The following is a 19,210-nucleotide window of genomic DNA, read 5'->3' as shown; positions in this document are numbered from 1 at the left end:
GGAAAATTAGTTTCTGAACATATACACGGCATACAGAATACACTGCACATTAGTATTATGTGCCAAAACCCACTGTCATCAAGTCGATTCTAACTCATAGTGACCCCAAAGGACAGAGTAAAACTGCCACATAGGGTTTCCAAGGCTGTAAGTCTTCACTGAAGCAGACTGCCACATCTGTCTCCTGCAGAGAGGCTGGTGGGTTCGAACCACTGACCTTTCAGTTAGCAGCCAAGTTCTTTAGCCACACAGCCACTAGGGCTCACTGCTGTCATGTACAGTGATTACATAAGCAAATTCTGAAACAAACTGCCTGGGTTTAAATCCTAACTCAATCTATCAGCTGGTTGATCTGGGAACGTTACTTTACCTCTCACTGCCTCAGTTTCCCATTTCTAAAATGGGTCTTATTCAAAAGGTTGTTACGCAGGTTAAATAAAACACACAAGGCACTTAGAAAAAGGCCTTACACACAGAATGAACACAATAAATGTTAGCTTTCATAATTATTAAGGGAATACAAACAGCTTAGTTGAAGAAACTTCCATTGAGAAATAGTTGCATTCCAAAATTCATGTGTAAAGTCATTTACATCAACTGTTAAAGTTGTATGTTTAGATTCAAGTGATTACTGAGGTATGTTATGATCTTGAACAGAGTTCAGGGGACTATACAGGCTGACTCTGCATGCCCTTCTCCTGCACATCCATTCCATCTCCCTTGGAGCCCAGACATCATGTTATCAATTAAACCCCTCCCACACTGGTGGTGTACTGTTTAAGAGCTACAGCTGCTAACCAAAAGGTCATCAGTTCAAATCCACCAGGCGCCCTTGGAAAGTCTATGGCACAGTTCTGCTCTGCCCTATTGGGCCGCTATGAGTTGGAATAGACTCAGTGGCAATGGGTTTTTAATGGGTATGAGTTAACTGTTCAGTGCTTATGGACATACCCAAAGCAACCACGAACACAAAAGTATAGTAAAAAGTTCTTATTTCAGAATAGCAAAACCTTTTTCTAACACAGTGGTGAATTAGGGTGGACTGCGTATCAAGAGGAGGCCTGGTGGCATAGTGGTTAAGAGCTCAGCTGCTAACCAAAAGGTCAGCAGTTCGAGTGCACCAACTAGTCCTTGGAAACTCTATGGGGTAGTTCCACTCTATGCTATAGGGTCTCTATGAGTTAATATCAACTAGGGTCTGTACGGGTTGGAATCAACTTGATGGTGACAAGTTTGATTTGGTTTGGATTAAATTATGACCCTAAAAAACGTGTGTTTCAACTTGGTTAGGCCATGATTCCCACTATTGCGTAGTTGTCCTTCATTTTGTGATTGTAATTTTACTGTAAGAGGATTAGGGTGGGATTGTAACACCACCCTCACTCAGGTCACCTTTCCCTGAGGTGTGGCCTGCACCACCTTTTATCTCGCAAGAGGTAAAAGGAAAGGGAAGCAAGCGGAGAGTTGGGGGCCTCAGACTATCAAGAAAGCAGCACCAGGAGCAGAGCATGTCCTCTGGACCCAGGGTCCCTGCACCTGAGAAGCTCCTTGACCATGGGAAGGATAAGGACAAGGACCTTCTTCCAGAGCCGAAAGAGAGAGAAAGCTTTCCCTTAGAGCTGATGCCTTGGACTATTAGCCTACTTTAATGCGAGGTATTAAATTTCTCTTGGTTAAAGCCATCCACTCATGGTATTTCTGTTATGGCAGCACTAGATGATAGAGAGATAGTATTAAGGTGGAAGGGGTGGATGAAGGACAAAAAAAGAAAAATGGACAACAAGAGAAATATAAGAATTCAGAGAACTGTGAAAATTTAATTCCTGAATATACTTTCTTTCTCCTCCCTGTAACTGTAAGGACTTTTCTCATATACAGCATATATAAGTAAATCCTTGCAATATTTAAAACACTTAGATTTTTGTAAAACTCATTCTCTGAAAACTCATGGTGGCCCCATTAATTTGTGGCTTAAAAACAACTAGAACTAAAAAGAAGCATAAATAAATAAAGGCACTGCTGTCATTTGCGGGTGATGTTCTTTTCCTGCTATCCACAACCCACACACTTGGGAGTTAATTTTCCAGGGTCAGTGTTCATAGACCATCCTCTTTCTCTTACCACCACCCCACCACCCTTAATTATTTAGAAAAGGCAGGGCCAGTCAGTGCTCCAAACATCAAGATTTCTCTCCAAAATGCCAGCTCGCACTTGGGGAGCAGGCTACCTTCTCAGCTATCAGCAATTCCACTAGCCCCTGCAGATAAGGAACATGTCTCCACTGAACTGTTCATTGTAATTAAAAAAAAAAAAAAAAGTAAAAAACTGTTTCTTAAAACCAGAAAAAAAAAAAAAACAGGCATTTCCCTATTACCCACCCACCCCACTCTCCCACACCCACTGCTCCCCTCACCACACACACACTCAAATATTTCATACCAAGGGTGTGTCCCAAGCACGGGGTCTGGCTCCGCTCTTCTTTTACACCCCTTGGAGGCCTCTGGAGAAACCATACCTTTGGTTGGCAATTCCCTGAACCCTGCCTATTCAAGCTGGCACTTATTCAAAAAGGCAGGTGAGTCTTCAAGTCAGGTTTTTAAAAGGAGTTTAAGAGGAGCCAGGTGATATGCCTACTCACCCTCAAGTTTCTCAAAGGTAATAATTTCTTGAGATGTTTACAATGTCTCAACTATGGGTTAATTAAATCCCTTAGGATGGTGGGCATAGGAAAATCCTGCATCTCAATGCCCCCCACTTTGAAAAAAAAGAGGGGGAATCTCCAAAATTACAAATTTGAATTTCTACATACTTGATTGAACTAAGGAGTAAGTTCCTCATGTGTGTTATTCTTGGTCTGAGCCTGGTGGTGCAGTGGTTAAGAGCTCAGCTGCTAACCAAAAGGTCTGCTGTTTGAATCCAACAGCTGCTCCTTAGAAACCGTATGGGGTAGTTCTACTCCGTCCTATAGGGTTGCTAAGAGTCAGAATTCACTGGATGGCAATTGGTTTGTTTGTTTTTCAATCTTTGGCTGAAAGGTAGACTTTGTTATCAATTTATTAAATCAACTGGTAATTTGCTGGATATTTCTCATACAGGAACTTATGATGTCTTCAAATCCAGCCAATCAGGTTTAGGAAGAGAGAAACTTCTCTACCTTAGCCTCCCTGCCACTCCCACACCTTTTTCATTGATTTCCATGCCCTGTTTAAGTAACATCACTCATCACTTCTCACTGTCTAGGTTATCTGAGCCAATTCATGGCAGTCAATTCCACCTGAGCCCTAGGATACCCTCATTTACATACTCTGCCCTGTTCCTTCACCAATGGCTGACCTCACATCTCCCCTTGAATGTCTACCAGGCATCTCAAACTTAATGTGGTTCAAATAAAATTCTTCGTCGAAGTGTCTTATCTACCTCCCAGTCTTCCTTATCTCAGCAAATGTTCTCACTATCCTCTGGGTTGTTCAGGACAAAAACCTAGAAATCATCCTTGATTTCTCTCCTTTATTCAAATCTTGCATCCAATCCATTGACACATATTCTGGACTCTTGGCGCTACCTTAAAATAAATCCTGACTCTATCCACTTCTCACTACCTCCACCTTACATCCACCATCATCTCTTGGTGAAAACTGGACTCCGTACCACCGATCTTCCCTCTTACAGTCTACATAACAGCATCACCTCAGTGGCTTCTCATGGCAATTAGGAAAAATTCCCAAATCCTTCCCATGGTCTTTCATGATGCGGGGCTTGCCCACCATACTAACCTCATTTCCTAACAGTCTTCCCTCGGTTCACTCCACACTAGCCATGACTTATTTCCTGAGCTTCCTCAAAACGTGCCAGAACACTTGGTTATTAAAGGGCCTCAGAAACAACTCTTTCCTTTATTGGCAATATCCTCCCTCCAGAACTTCATACAGCTATTCTCTCCTTTGATATAGGTCAGTTATCTCCTCAAATATCCTGATCCCATAAGCCTTTACTAACTATTAATCTAAAACAGCTCACCCCACTCCTTCCCTCACATGCAAATCTGTCTTATTTTCAAAATATTTAGCTCTCCTTGACATTTTTTGTTAATTAGTACCTGTAAATGTATTTTTTGTGGTTGAGAATATATGCAGCAAAACATACACCAACTCAACAGTTTCTACCTGTACAATTTAACGACATCGGTTACATTCAAGTTGTGCAACCATTCTTACCCTCCTTTTCTGAGTAGTTCCTCTGTCATTAGCATAAACCCACTGCTCCTTAAGGTTCCTATCTAATCTTTTCAGTAGCTGTTGTCAATCTGATGCCATGTAGACAGTTCTTAAAAGAGCATATGCTCAAGGTAGACCATTTTTATTAGTTAAGTAGCTAATGTTCTGGAGCTCTCGTGGCACAGTGGTTAAGTGATACGGTAGCCAAGCAAAAGAAGAGCAGTTTGAATCCACCACCTGCACCTTGGAAACTCTATGGGGCAGTGCTATTCTGTCCTACAGGGTCTCTGAGTCGGAATCAACTCAATGGCAACAGTATGGTGTTTTCTTTTTTATACTTCAGTTTTAAGATGATTCAAGGGAAGGCTTTTGGTGTAATGTTTAAAGATTATCTCACGGCAATAGTTTCAGGAGTTCATTCACCCTCAATGGCTCCAAAAAGTCTAGGGTTCATGAGAATTTTAAATTCTGTTCTGCATTTTCCCCCTTTTGATCAGGGCTTTGCTATGGACTCTTTGATCAAAATGTTCAGCGACAGTAGCCGGGAACCTTCTGGTTCTTCTGGTCTCATGGCATGCTAGATGTTCTTTTAAAAAACATGAGTGGATGCTGGAGATTATCAAATACTTATTTTATTACACCTATTAGTATAACCACATTTATTTTTCCTGTACATATGGCAAATTATACTGATTCATTTTTGAATGTTAAACTAACCTTGAATTCTTGGGATAGACCCAACTTGGTCATAATATATTCTTCTTTAGAGTATTGCTGGATTTGTTTTGCCTATTTCTTTTTATATTTTGCATCTATGTTCATCAGTGACATTGGCCTGTAATTTTCCCATCTTCTGCTGCTCTTGTCAGGTTTTGGTATCAATATTCATTCTACAAGCTTTATAAAATGAGTTTGGGTATATATTTCATTTTATATTGAAGAATTTGTGAAGTATTTCTTGAATATTTGGCAGAATTTGCAGGAAAAGCCATCTGACATGAAGTTTTCTTTTTGAGAATAGTTTGAGCTCCAATTCAATTCTATTAACAATTGTGGAATTACTTTTGCTTCCTGTTTCTTCTTGAATCGTTGTTATTAACTTACATGGTATGATACGTTTGCCTACTTTACCTAAATTTGCAAATTTATTAGCCAATATGGTTCATAACATTCTCACATTATCTTTAAGTTCTGCAAGATCTGCAGTCATTTTCTTTCTAATTCCTGATATTCGTTATTTATACCTTCATTCTTTTTCACTTGATCAATCTTGCCTAAAGTTTGTCAATTTTACTAGCATTTTCTAAGAATTAACTTTAGTCTTCGTTGATCGTCTGTTGCATGTATCCAGTCATTAATAGAAACAAAAATTCCTATGAATGTTTGTTTCTGTTTTTTTCCCAACATTTTGAATGGATGTTTAACTCACTTATTTTTCAAAATTTGTTCTTTCCAATTATATTTTTAAGGCTATAAGTTTCCTATATTATATTGTCTGTACTGCACCAATTTTTATATGTACTATGTTCATAATTGTTCACTTCAAAATATATTCTAATTTTCATTATGATGTCTTTTTTAATGCCTAGTATTTTAAAATATCCAAGCACATGGAGATTTTGTATTTTCTTTTTCTAAGATGGTTTTTTTTTAAATTATGCTGTACTTACACAGTATCCTCTATATTATTGCAGACTCTTGAAATTTGTTGAGACTTGCTTTATAACACAGTATACAGTTAATTTTTATAAACACTATGTATGTGCATGAGATGAATGTATATTCTTTAGTGGTTAGATAATGCACACACATACACATATATCAATTTGGTATTTTTATACATGTTAAATCTTCTGTATCCTTGACAATTTATGGACTTCTATGTTTCTGAGGGGTGTGTTAAAAATCTATTATGATGCATGATGTCAAAAGGAGCCCCAGTAGTGCAGTGGTTAAGCACTCAGCTCTTAAACCTTTTGATTTGATCCACCAACTATTCCACAGGAGAAAGATATGACAGTTTCCTTCCATAAAGATTACAGCCTTAGAAACCCTTTGGAGAAGTTCTACTCCATCCTATAGTCACTATGAGTCAGAACTGACTCAACAGCACATAAGAAAAAATGTATGATGTGATGGAAACTGAGCAGTACGAAGGTATAAGAATTGAACCTACATCCAGGGTCAAAGGATGAAGGACAGAGAAAACAGCAGAGACATCCAAAAGCTTGGAAAAAAGGGGGCTGAGAGGACAATGGTTGGTGGTTTAAGGGCTTTGAAGGGCTACCACATATACTGAGGAATCTGAAGTGCAATATTCTTGCCTAAGGATGAAGACATGCTCATAAAGATCCTGACAAAGCTTTAGGCTTGCACCTCTGGCTGATCTTTGGGCTCCACGGGGGCAGGAAGTGAAGGCTAAGGCAGAGTTTTAGGCGCTCTTGCTTAGCATTGAAAGAACACCCCAGTTCAGAGCCAATCTGCAAAGACTGGGATAATGTTACTTTTTCTTTTTGGCTACAAGCATTTAAAGAAATCACTGTCAGGTCATGAACTGACTGCTGTCATAACAGAACAGAACTTCAGTGTCCACACATGAGAAGACATACAATCTTTGCAGAACTAGTTTGGAAACATCACTAAGCAAATGGATGACTGGCCCTCAACAATTAAAAAAAAAAAAGCAAACCCTAATGACTGGAGGTAATCTGGTTTCCAGAGTTACATTATAATATTTAAGATATCCAGTTTTCAACACACTATTTTAAGTCATAAAAGGAAAAAGAAAAGGATGGTTCATTTGTTAAGAAGAAAGAAAGAAGAGAATGAACAGAAAGCATCCCTAAGGAAACACAGATATTGGGATTACTAGACAAAGATTTTAAACCAATTGTCTTAAATTTCCTCAAAGAGCTAAAGAAACCATAGACCAAAAAAAAAAGGAAACCAAGAGAAGAATGTATGAACAAGTAGAAAATATTAATAAAGAAATATTATACAAAAGAACCAAATAGAAATTATAGAGCTGAAAAGTAGAATAGCTGGAATAAAATTTTCATTAGAGGAGCTCAACAGCAGATTTGAGCAAGAAAGCAGGAAAATGTAAACTTGAAAAAGCACAACTGAAATTGTTCTGAGGAGCGTAAAGGAAAAAGAATGAAGAAAATGAACAGAGCCTAAGGGACCTGCGGGACAACATCAAGCATACCAGTATACTCATTAAGGAGTCCCAGAAAGGAAAGAAAGATGAAAGGACAGAAAGAATATTTGAAAACGTAATGACTGGAAGTTTCCCAAATGTCATCTAGATATCCAAGAAGCTCAATAAACTCAAAGGACAATAAATACATAGATATCCACAGAGAGACATAATCAAAATGTCAAAAGACGAAGACAGAAACTTGAAAGTAGCAAGAGATAAGTGACCCCTAATGTACAAGAAGAGAGTCTCAACAAGTTTAACTGTTGATTTTTCATCAGACACCATTGAGATGAGAAAATAGTGGGATGATGTATTTAAGATACTGGAAAAAAAATACAGAAACAAAACTATGAACCAAGATGTCAGTATCTAGCAAAACTATCTTTCAAAAATAAAGGGGAAATTAAGACATGCCCAGATACACAAAACCTGAGGGAGTGTGTTAGCAGCAGAACTGCCTTATGAGAAATGCTACAGGGAATCATCCTGGCTGGCACGGAAGGACACTAGACAGTAACTGGAAGCCATAAAAAGAAACAAAGACTCCGTAAAGGTAACTACTTAGATAAAACAAAGTCAGTAATATTTTTATATCACGCCTCTCTTTTTTTCATATATGATTTAAAGCACGAATGCATAAAAATACTTACACATCTCTCTTAATGGACACACAATATATAAAGATGCAATTTTTGTACCAGCAACGTAAGTAGGGGAGGTAACTGAGCTGAATAAAAGCAGAATTTTGTATACTGTTGAAGCTAAATTTGTATTAATTAAAAGAAGATTGTTATAAATATAAGATATTAATTGTAATCCTCATGGTCACCACTAAGAAGTTAAAAAATATAAGGAAAGGAAACAAGGAGAGGATCAAAATTGTACACTTGAAAAAAAATCAGTCAAACACAAAAGTGGACAGTAGTGAAGAAAATGAGAAACAAAATACGTATATGACCTACTATTACAAAGTAGAAGATATAAGTCCTTCCTTATCATGAATTGCTTTAAATATAAATAGATTAAATTCACAATTGGGATCATTAAAGTTGTGTGTCAACTTTGTTGGACCATGATTCTCAGTGCTTTGGCAGTTATGATGTAGTTTAGCAGTTGTAAAACGATGCAATCACTTCCATGATGAGATGTGATATAATGTGATTACCTCCATGATGGGATCTGCTGTGAGTAGCCAATCAGATGTAAGGGAGTTTCCTCAGGGGTGTGGACTGCATCCAATATAGGTGGACTTTCTGGCAAGGCTCTTGAGCTTTTGCTCACTCTGAATCCTGCAGCTGGCTCCTCTTCATCTGATCTCAAGTTTTTGGGACTCGAACTCTCAGCTTACCTTCCAATTTTGGGATTCATCAGCCTCCGCAGTCTGTGAGCCACGACCTGCCAGCTTACCTGCCGATCTTGAGATTTGTCAGCCTTTGCAGCCTGTGAGCCACAGACCTGTTGTATGACCTGCAGATCCTCAGTTCTGCAGTCCCTGCATCTATGTGAGTCAGGAGAAGCCACCAGGCTGACCCATGGACTTGAGACTTACCAGCCTCTACAGCCTCGGGAGCCATTTCCTTGATATAAATCTATTTATATATAAATACATACATATATATATATCACTGGTTTTGCTTCTCTAGAGAACCCAGCCTAAGATACCAATTAAAAGACAAACACTGGCAGAATGAATAAAAAAATCATTCAATTGCTATCAAGCTGATCTGACTCAGGGTGACCCCTCGCCCCATGTGTGTCAGAGTAGTAGTGACACACAAGTGTGTCAGTTCAACGGCTAATTTTTCAAAAGTAGATCGCCAAGCCTTTCTTCCGAAGTGCCTCTGGGTGGACTCAAACCTTCAACATTTTGGTTAGCAGCTGAATGCATTAACCGTTTGCACCTCCCAAGGACTCTATGTTTATTTCTGTATTACTTGTCTTTATACTATATACATACACACACACATAGACATCCATAAGTGGTTCATACAGATGCTTTGGACTTCGACTAGCAGGGCTCTATTAATTATTGATAGAAAAGTACTGATACCAATTACAAATGCGTATTTGTCCATTTCCCCTTTCAGATTTATTAGTTTTTGTATTTTGGAGCCCTGTTGTTAAATATGTACACATTTAGGATGGTTGTATCTTTTTGGAGAAGTGAACCTCTATTATGTTATGTCCCTACCTATTCCCAATAATACTCCTTTTTCTGAAGTATAATTTGTCTGATATTAATATAGTACTGCAGTAGAACTGGATAATTTTCAACCATTTCAACAGGTAGCATAAGATCAAGAACTGATGGTATAAAAGGAAGAAATCGAAGCTGCATTGAAGGCATTGGTGAAAAAACTATCCTCTCTCCACCATCTTCACTAACTCTGACACCAACTGTCCCTCACACAGCACTCCCTACTTCTCTGCCGGGTTCAATAATTCATTGCAACGGCCACACAGAGCTCACAGTCCATATTCATGATTATGGGGTTTATTAGGGAAGTAACAGTTATAACTCAGGCTCAAAGATACTCAGAATACAGTTCTTCTATTAGGACAGCCTCTTCCCTCCTGTGCTCATAGGTGTGCCTCTGCCTGGCCTTGGGACTCTCTCCAAAGGCACTCAGCTTTCCTTCTCCCTGGGCCATCATCTCCTATAGCCGGGTCCCTGTTGCTTGGTCTCTCCTGCCATGGCATCTTACCGTCTTCAGGGTTACAGCTTCCTCTCTCTATCTCAGTCTCCTGCTTCTAGGAGCTTCTCAGTGCAGGGATCTCAGGTCCATAATATATGCTCAGCTCCTGGCTGTTCTTCCTTGATGGGAGTTGAATCCTCCTCTTTGCTCTGGAACTGGTTCTCTTTGAAGGGAAAACTAAACAATCCCCTTGGTGAGCCACAATTACCCTATCACACAGTCCTGCCCAAGCACCAGGGTGGATGTTATAAGACCATGGCTAGAAAGGCCACACAAAGTAAACAATCACATCACAGTACCTTGGACTCATTTTTCGAGTGAAGTATCAAAAATCCCATCGGAACGGATTGGTAAAGAACATAATCAATGGCAAGAACATTTTCATAATTATGTTTTCTGTATTTGGAAGAAATCTATAGCACTATTCTTATTTTGCCAATTCACAGGGATCACAGAGATTAGTGGTAGATATTGCAGTACCAGAAAACTCTCTGGTGAAACAGTCTGTGAGCAGTCTTACAAACACGGATATTCCACCAGAGTCAAAAGAATGACGTTACATTAATCATCAAGAGAACATTTCAAGATCTAGCCTGAAGTACAATGTTGTCACTGATAGGCTAATACCCATACACTTACAAGGAAGACCAGTTTATATGACTATTCAAATTTATGCACCAACCACCAATGCCAAAGACAAAGAAATTGAAGATTTTAAACAACTTCTGCAGTCTGAGATTGATCAAACGTGCAACCAAGATGCATTGATAATTACTGGTCATTAGAATGTTAAAGTTGGAAACAAAGAAGGAAAAGTAGTTGAAAAATACAGCATTGCTGATAGAAATGATGCCAGAAATCTCATGAAAGAAGTTTGCAAGACCAGTGACTCATCCACTGCAAATATTTTTTTTCGCTAACATAAACGGCAGCTATACACGTGGACTTTACCAGATGGAACACACAGGAATCAAACTGACTACATCTGTGGAAAGAGAAGATGGGAAAACTCATATCATCAGTCAGAACAAGGCCAGGGATCGATTGTGAAACAGACTGTCAATTGCTCATATGGGAGTTCAAGTTGAAACTGAAGAAAAGTAGAATAAGTCAAAAAGGGCCAAAGTATGACCTTGAGTATATCTCACCTGTATTTAGAGACCACCTCAAGAATACATTTTATGTGGTAAACACTAATGACTGAAGACCAGGTGAGTTGTGGAATGACATCAAGGACATCACACATGAAGAAAGCAAGAGGTCCTTTAAAAGACAGGAAAGAAAGAAAAGACCATAATGGATGTCGGAAGAGACTCTGAACCTTGCTCTTGAATGTCGAGTAGCTAAAGGGAAAGGAAGAAATGACGAAGTAATAGAGCTGAACAGAAGATTTCAAAGGGTGGCTTGAGAAGAAAAAGTATTATAATGACATGTGTAAAGATCTGGAGATGGATAACCAAAACGGAAGAACACACTCAGCATTTCTCAAGCTGAAAGAACTGAAGAAAAAATTCAACCCTTGAGTTGCAATACTGAAGGATTCTACGGGTATAATATTAAATGACGCAGGAAGCATCAAAAGAAGATGAAAGTAATACCCACAGTCACTATGCCAAAAAGAATTGGTCGACCTTCCACCATTTCAGGAAGTAGCATATGATCAGAAACCGATGGTACTGAAGGAAGAAGTCCGTGCTGCACTGAAGGAATTGGTGAGAAAAAAAAGCCTCCGAGAATTGATGGAATACCAACTGAGATGTTTCACCAAATGGATGCAGCACTGGAATCGCTCACTTGTCTAATCCCAAGAAATTTGGAATACAGCTACCTGGCCTACGAACTGGAAAGGATCCATATTTACGCCGATTCCTAAGAAAGGTGATCCAACCAACCGTGGAAATTATCAAACAATATCATTAATATCACATGCAAGTAATATTCTGCTAAAAATCATGCAAAAGCAGCTGCAGCAGTACATTGACAGGGAACTGCCAGAAATTTAAGCAGGATTCAGAAGAGGACATGGAAGGAGAGATATCACAGCTGATGTCATATTGATTCTGGCCAAAAGCAGAGAATACCAGAAAGATGTTTAAACCTGTGTTTTATTGACTATGCAAAGGCATTTGACTGCTTGGGTAATAACAAATTATGGATAACATTGCGAAGAGTGGGAATTCCAGAACACTTAATTGTGCTGATGAGGAACCTGATCAAGAGGTAGACGTTCAAACAGAAAAAGGTGATACTGCGTGGTTTAAAGTCAGGAAAGGTGTGTGTCAGGGTTGTATTCTTTTACAATACTTATTTAATCTGCAAATAATCTGAGAAGCTGGACTTTACCAAGAACACGACATCAGGATTGGAGGAAGACTCATTAACAACCTGCATTTTGCAAATGACACAACCCTGCTTGCTAAAAGATAAGAGGGCTTGAAGCACTTACTGATGAAGATCAAAGACCGCGGCCTTCAGTATAGATTGCACCTCAACATAAAGAAAACAAAAATCCTCACAACTGGACCAATGAGTAACATCATGATCAACGGAGAAAAGACTGAAGTTGTCAAGGATTTCATTTTATTTGGATCCACAATCGACACCCATGGAAACAGCAGTAAAGAAATCAAAAGATGCACTGGCATCAGGCAAATCGGCCCAAAAGACCTCTAAAGTGTTGAAAAGCAAAGACATCACCTTGAAAACTAAGATGCAACTGATCCAAGCCACAGTGTTTTCAGTGGCCTCGTATGTGTGGGAAAGCTGGCTGATGAATAAGGAAGACCGAAGAAGAATTGATGCCTTTTAATTGTGTTGGTGAAGAATTCTGAATATACCATGAACTGCCAAAAGAACGAAAAAATCTATCCTGAAAGAAGTATAACCAGAATGTACCCTAGCCTAGAAGCAAAGATGGCTAGACTACATCCTACATACTTTGGACCTGTTTTCAGAAGGAATTAGTCCACGGAGAAGGATATCATGTACTATTTCTTTGGACTATCTAAGACCTGAAGAACAAAATCTCATGGTCCAAATTAACGTTTTTACTTACTAATTTTCAAATGTAGCCCTGGTGGAACAGTGGTTAAGAGCTTGGCTGAAACTAAAAGGTTTCAACCAGCCTCTCCTTAGAAACCCTACTGTGCAGTTCTATTCTGTCCAATAGGGTCACTGTTAGTTAAAATTTAATCCATAGCAATGAGTTATTTAATTTTCAAATATAATTTTTTTGTGTTTATGTCTAAATTCTAAAGTAAATTTTATTTTATAAACTTCCGGTTTTATAAATTTATTTTCTATTATTCAAATTTATTGTTATGGCAGAATCAAATTTAAAAAGTGACATTAATTTTCAATCCAGGCAAAATGAAACGGCAATAACTAAGTGCCATACAAAAATGGATGCCTGCAGAAGATAAAAAGAAAATGATCTGTGAATCCCTAAAGACTATTCCAAAATTCGTTTTTAGAATGTAATAAATCAGCAGATACTTCTTGCATTAAAGGTACGTGCTTAATGGGTGGGAATCATCTTACTAGTACCACTAGTGCTGAAATTAACGATGGCAATACAAATATAACAGAATTTGTTCCAAATTCTGCAACTATTTCTTGCTGTAGTAAAAAAAAAAAGAAATTAGTAATGATCTAGAAAGTGAAACTAAGAATATTAAATTGTCACATCTGCAGAGCCCATAAATAACAGAAATGCAGATCCTGCCTTGTGGAATAATTTTCTTCCAATGAAGTAAATTACTGGATCAAAAGAGGCCCAAGTGATTGTCAACATCACAGTTGTCCACTTGTAAATTTGTGTTGAAAATTCCTGGACGGTAAACAAAGTTCTGTAGCCAGAATTTTTTCTAGAGTGCAAAGTTAATGATGAAAATTATAAGAGGGAGTGGCTACTGCAATCTCCATCAGTCAGCTCTGTGTATTGTTTTGTTTGCAAACCAACTAACCAAACAAACAAACCCGTCATCCTCATTTAATTCTCGAATTGTTACAGATGAATTTAGCAATTGGTGCAAATTGAATAGGATCGGTAAACATGAAAATAGTTCAATTCACAGAGATTATGTTATCATATTTAAACCAAACACATTGTTCTGGCTTAATTTATGAACTGGAATCACAAATTAATGAACATCAGTATTGAAAAGCCATTTTGTAATGTGTCGTTGTTGTCATAACAATCACTGAATGTGGACTATCTTCGTGAAAAAGAAATAAAGTCTTTGGGTCCCCACGAAACGGAAAATTTTAAAGTTGGCTTCAACTTGTTGCTCATTTGATCTATTTTTAGCAAGTCACATCTCAAAATATGGTAACACAGGAAAGGGCAATCCATCCTATAATTCTAAAATAATGTGTAAAAAATTTATAATCTTGATAAGTGATGAAGTTCAATCAACTACTGTCAGTGAAATAAGTATAGCTCGATATTTCATTTTGTCTGTGGATTCCACTTCTGAGCCTTCTCATACAGGCCAGCTAAGGATTGTTTAAAGATCCATATCTCCAACAGATAGAAAACCTGTGTGGTGATTTATCACATTTGCTAGCTTAAAAAATCTAAAAAATCATACTGGTAAAGACATTGCAAAGCAAGTGTTTCACTAATTATGTGAAGTTTGCAAAATTGATTTTTCTAAGTGCAGAGACCAATCCTATGACAATGCTGCCATTACGTCACTGCATTATACAGGCATACAACAGAAAATTCTGGAATGAAATTAATATGCCCTTTTCATACCAAGGTGCTGCACATTCACTTAATTTTGTAGGATGTATCACAATAGATTTTTTTTGTCCAAAAGCAATTGATGTTTTTTCTAATATTCAGTTACTTTACAAATTTTTTGCCACCTCTATTCACTGATGAGCTGTTCTTAAAACACATTCAGGCAATGATTGAGCATTAAAATGTCTAATACACATTGGGAAGCACATGCTATAGCAACAAGTACAATTCTAGGTGCCACACAGAATATTGCTGAAGACCAGATACAAAAAGGAAACACCAAAACAGAAGCTAAAATCATCGCTGCCTTAGTCATCTAGTGCTGCCACAACAGATACCATAAGTGGATGGCTTTAACAAAGAGAAATTTATTTTCTCACAGTCTAGTAGGTTACAAGTCCAAATTCAGGACGTCAGCTCCAGGGGAAGGCTTTCTCTCTCTGTTGATTCTGGAAGAAGGTCCTTGTCCTCCATCTTCCCATGGTCAAGGAGCTTCTCAGGCACAGGGACCCCGGGTCCAAAGGACATGCTCTGCTCTTGGTAGTATGAGGTCCCCAACTCTCTTTCCTTTCATCTCCTGAGAGATAAAAGGTGGTACAGGTCACACCCTAGGGAAACTCCCTATATTTTGGATCAGGGAGGTGTTAAAATCCCACCCTAATCCTCTCAACATAAAATTACCATCACAAAATGGAGGACAACCTCACATGGCCTATCCAAGTTGATACACACATTTTGGGGGGACATAATTCAATCCATGACATTATACCCTTTGGTCCCCCCCCAAATCACATTCTTGAAAATGGAAAACATATTCATCCCATCACAAACCAAAACCAAACCCACTGCCGTCCAGTTGATTCTGACTCATAGCGACCCTATAGGACAGAGTAGAACTTCCCCATAGAGCTTCCAAGGAGCGCCTGGCAGATTCGTACTGCCGACCTTTCAGTTAGCAGCCATAGCACTTAACCACTACGCCACCAGGGTTTCCTCATCCCATCATAGCATAGAAAAAGTCTTAAATCAAGTCCAAGTCCAAAATTCAAAAATCCCTCTTCATCTGTGAAATCTAGGACACAAGTTATCTGCTTCCAAAGGTACAATGGCATAAAAGGCACAGGCTAGACATTTCCATTACAAACTGAAGAAAGTTGAGGGAAAGAAGGCGTAACATGCACCAAGCGAGTCAGGAGAACACATCGCATTAGCCCTCAAAGACATTGCAAACCAAGTGTTTCACTAATTAGGCGAATCTTGCAAAATTGATTTTTCTAAGTGCAGAGACCAATCCTATGACAATGCTGTGAAATGTCACTGCATTATAAAGGCATGCAACAGAAAATTCTGGAATGTAATGAATATGCCATTTTCATACCAAGGTGCTGCATATTCATTTAATTTTGTAGGATGTATCACAATGGATTTTTGTCAAAAAAATGATTTTTTCTTCTATTCAGATATTTTACAAATTTTTTGCCATCTGTATTCACCGATGACCTCTTCATACGAAATGATCAGCATTAAAATGTCTTTCTAATACCCACTGGGAAGCACACGCTATAGCAACGAGTGCAATCCTGGAATCACACACTCAGATTCTAGGTGCCACAGAGAATATTGCTGAAGACCAGTCACAAAAAGGAGATACCAGAACAGAAGCTTAAAACGTCGCCAACAAAATGGAAACACAGCCCATATATTTATGTTTGTTATGTATAATAATATATTGCATCATTTTCATTTGACGAGTCAATTCTCCAAGATTCAGAAGTAAATTTATAGACATGCATGGATCTCTACCAGCTATTAACAAGATATTTACATAAAAGAATATTTTGAAAACACAATAAAACAAATACTGCCAAATACTGATTATCAAGCAGTTTATTGTTGCAGAAGCATTAAAAGAAACAAGTAAATGACAGAAATGCTCCAGAAGTATTGAGTGCCAGGGATCAATTTCACACAACCATCCTCACTGACACACCTGAATCTTGCATGAAATGAAGGGTGAAGATGTATGAAGTTCCTTCTGATATTTTTTTCCTTCTTAATGTGAATATAACTGATGAAGAATTCCTGAAGGTACCCAATAAACGAGCACAGGCTTATCCTGACGAGGAAACCCTGGTGGCACAGTGGGAAAGTGCTACGAATGCTAACCAAGAGGACGGCAGTTCAAATCCACCAGGCGCTCCTTGGAAACTCTATCGGGCAGTTCTACTCTGTCCTATAGGGGCGGGATGAGTCAGAATCGACTCGACGGCAGTGGGTTTGGTTTTTATCCTGATGACTTAAGATAAACCTTTATGGAGAAGTGCTACAATTTCATTCTTACATTAGAATTAAGTTTAGAGATTCAAGACAAATTTTACTCATCTAGGCGTGTAAACCAAAAAACCAAACCCATTGCTGGTGAATGGATTTCAGCACATAGCAACGCTATAGGACATAGTAGAATTGCCCCCATAGGGTTTCCATGGAGCAGCTAATGTATTCGAACTGCCAAGCTTTTGGTTAGCAGCTGAGTTCTTAACCACTGCACCACCAGTGCTCCAAATATACTCTGGCCCAGTAGTTCAAATGCAACAGCCGCTCCTTGAAAACCCTATGAGGCAGTTCTACTCTGACCTATAGGGTCATTATGCATCAGAATCGACTCCAACCCAACGGGTTTGTTCTGCCTACTGCCTCATCCCTATTTCATTTTCTCAGAGATAAGTTTCTGTGATAGTGTCAGATTCAGGAATGTGATGAAAAATGTCTCTTGTAGGGGTGGGGACAAGATGGCAGAGTAGTCAGATGCTTTGTGTAGCCCCTCTTATAACAAAGACCCAGAGAAGTAAATCGATTATATATGACAATCTAGGAGCCCTGAACATCAAAGGTGAAGTTACAGAATTGGACTTAGTGGCAGGGGGAGGGGGATATGGTTCAGAAGCAGTGAGAGGTGGACAGATCTGACCCGGCAGAAACCAGCACCCTGCAGGCTGGATTGAATAGCATGTGCGGTGACATAAGCAGTGACGCTTGGGACATGTTTTTCACATCAGAAGAGACCGAGTGGTAGAAAGTCTACACAAGCCTCCAGAACCAGTGAAAAGCAGTGCTAAGTTGGCAAAAGATAAGTACATGCATTTAAAATGCCACACAAATCAAAAATCATCCCCTTTGGGAAGAACATCTCTCCCATTTACCTGCTTCCTCCCTCTCTGTTTTTAGTCTTAGACCAGCTTTGGCTATTTCTGGGTCCCCTGGGCCAGAAGTAGGAACTATCACATGCCCTGGAGCAGGAACAAACAACAAACAATAATCTGCCAGCTTCCCTAAGCCAGGAACTCAGGGAAGGCACAGACATAAGGGGTCCAAAGACTCTGAGTGCCTTTCACCCTTGCATAGACCTGTGTGGGCCCATTCCAACAGCGTAGGCCCTCATTAGCACACTACAACAGGGTATATACCTGAAGCCTGTTTTCAACTGTATGAGCTATAAAGTGGAGTGGCAGGTTCGGGATATTTGACAATGTTCTGCCAATTAAACAGGGTCCTCACCTACCCACATCAGTGACCTGAGGGTTGGTGGCTCCACCCACGTCACCTAGCCACCCAATTCAGGAGTCCAAGAATAAGTGGTGAATCCCAGTCCTTACAACCAACAGCATTGGGTGCCCATGGTCTGGCTGCAAAACCCACACACCTATGTGCTCTAGGGAACAGGGACATGCTTTCCTCCCAGACACTCAGGGGCAGTCATTCCCCCCATAGTAGCCAGACACCTGTACCTACACCAATCAACCCTGTCTATGCAGGACTGTAGGTGAGAGCCTACACCACACACTTGGTGACCGACTACGTGGACAACTGAGCTGAATCCATACAAGAAAAGTAAAAGGGCTCCTAGGCTCACATACCTAGTAACAGCTCTGATCACCTGGTGACAGGATGTAAGAGCTTCAAAGGTGCCAATAATCAAACTAGCTCAACCAAGCAGCCTATTTGGGCATATTAAAATAAAACAAGAAACTAGGATACAATACAACAACAACAACAACAAAACCAAACCCAGTGCCATCAAGTAGGTTCCGACTCAGTATGCAAACATAAAATAAATGAATATAATAACTTATTGATGGCTCAGAGACAAGTGTAAATATCAAATAACATAAAGAGGCAGACCATGATGGATTCAGGAAGCTCCCAAAACAACAAATCAAGAAAACTTCCAAATGAAAAAAAATTCCAGGAATTACTGGAGGTAGAATTTAAAAGATTAATAGACCGAGCCCTTCAAGAGATCCAGGAGGAGATCAGGCAAAACAAAGAACAAGCCAAGGAACACACAGATAAA

Source organism: Loxodonta africana, unplaced genomic scaffold (assembly GCF_030014295.1).
Source record: "Loxodonta africana isolate mLoxAfr1 unplaced genomic scaffold, mLoxAfr1.hap2 scaffold_40, whole genome shotgun sequence".
In the NCBI taxonomy this organism is placed as follows: domain Eukaryota; kingdom Metazoa; phylum Chordata; class Mammalia; order Proboscidea; family Elephantidae; genus Loxodonta; species Loxodonta africana.
This window is presented reverse-complemented; position numbering follows the sequence as displayed.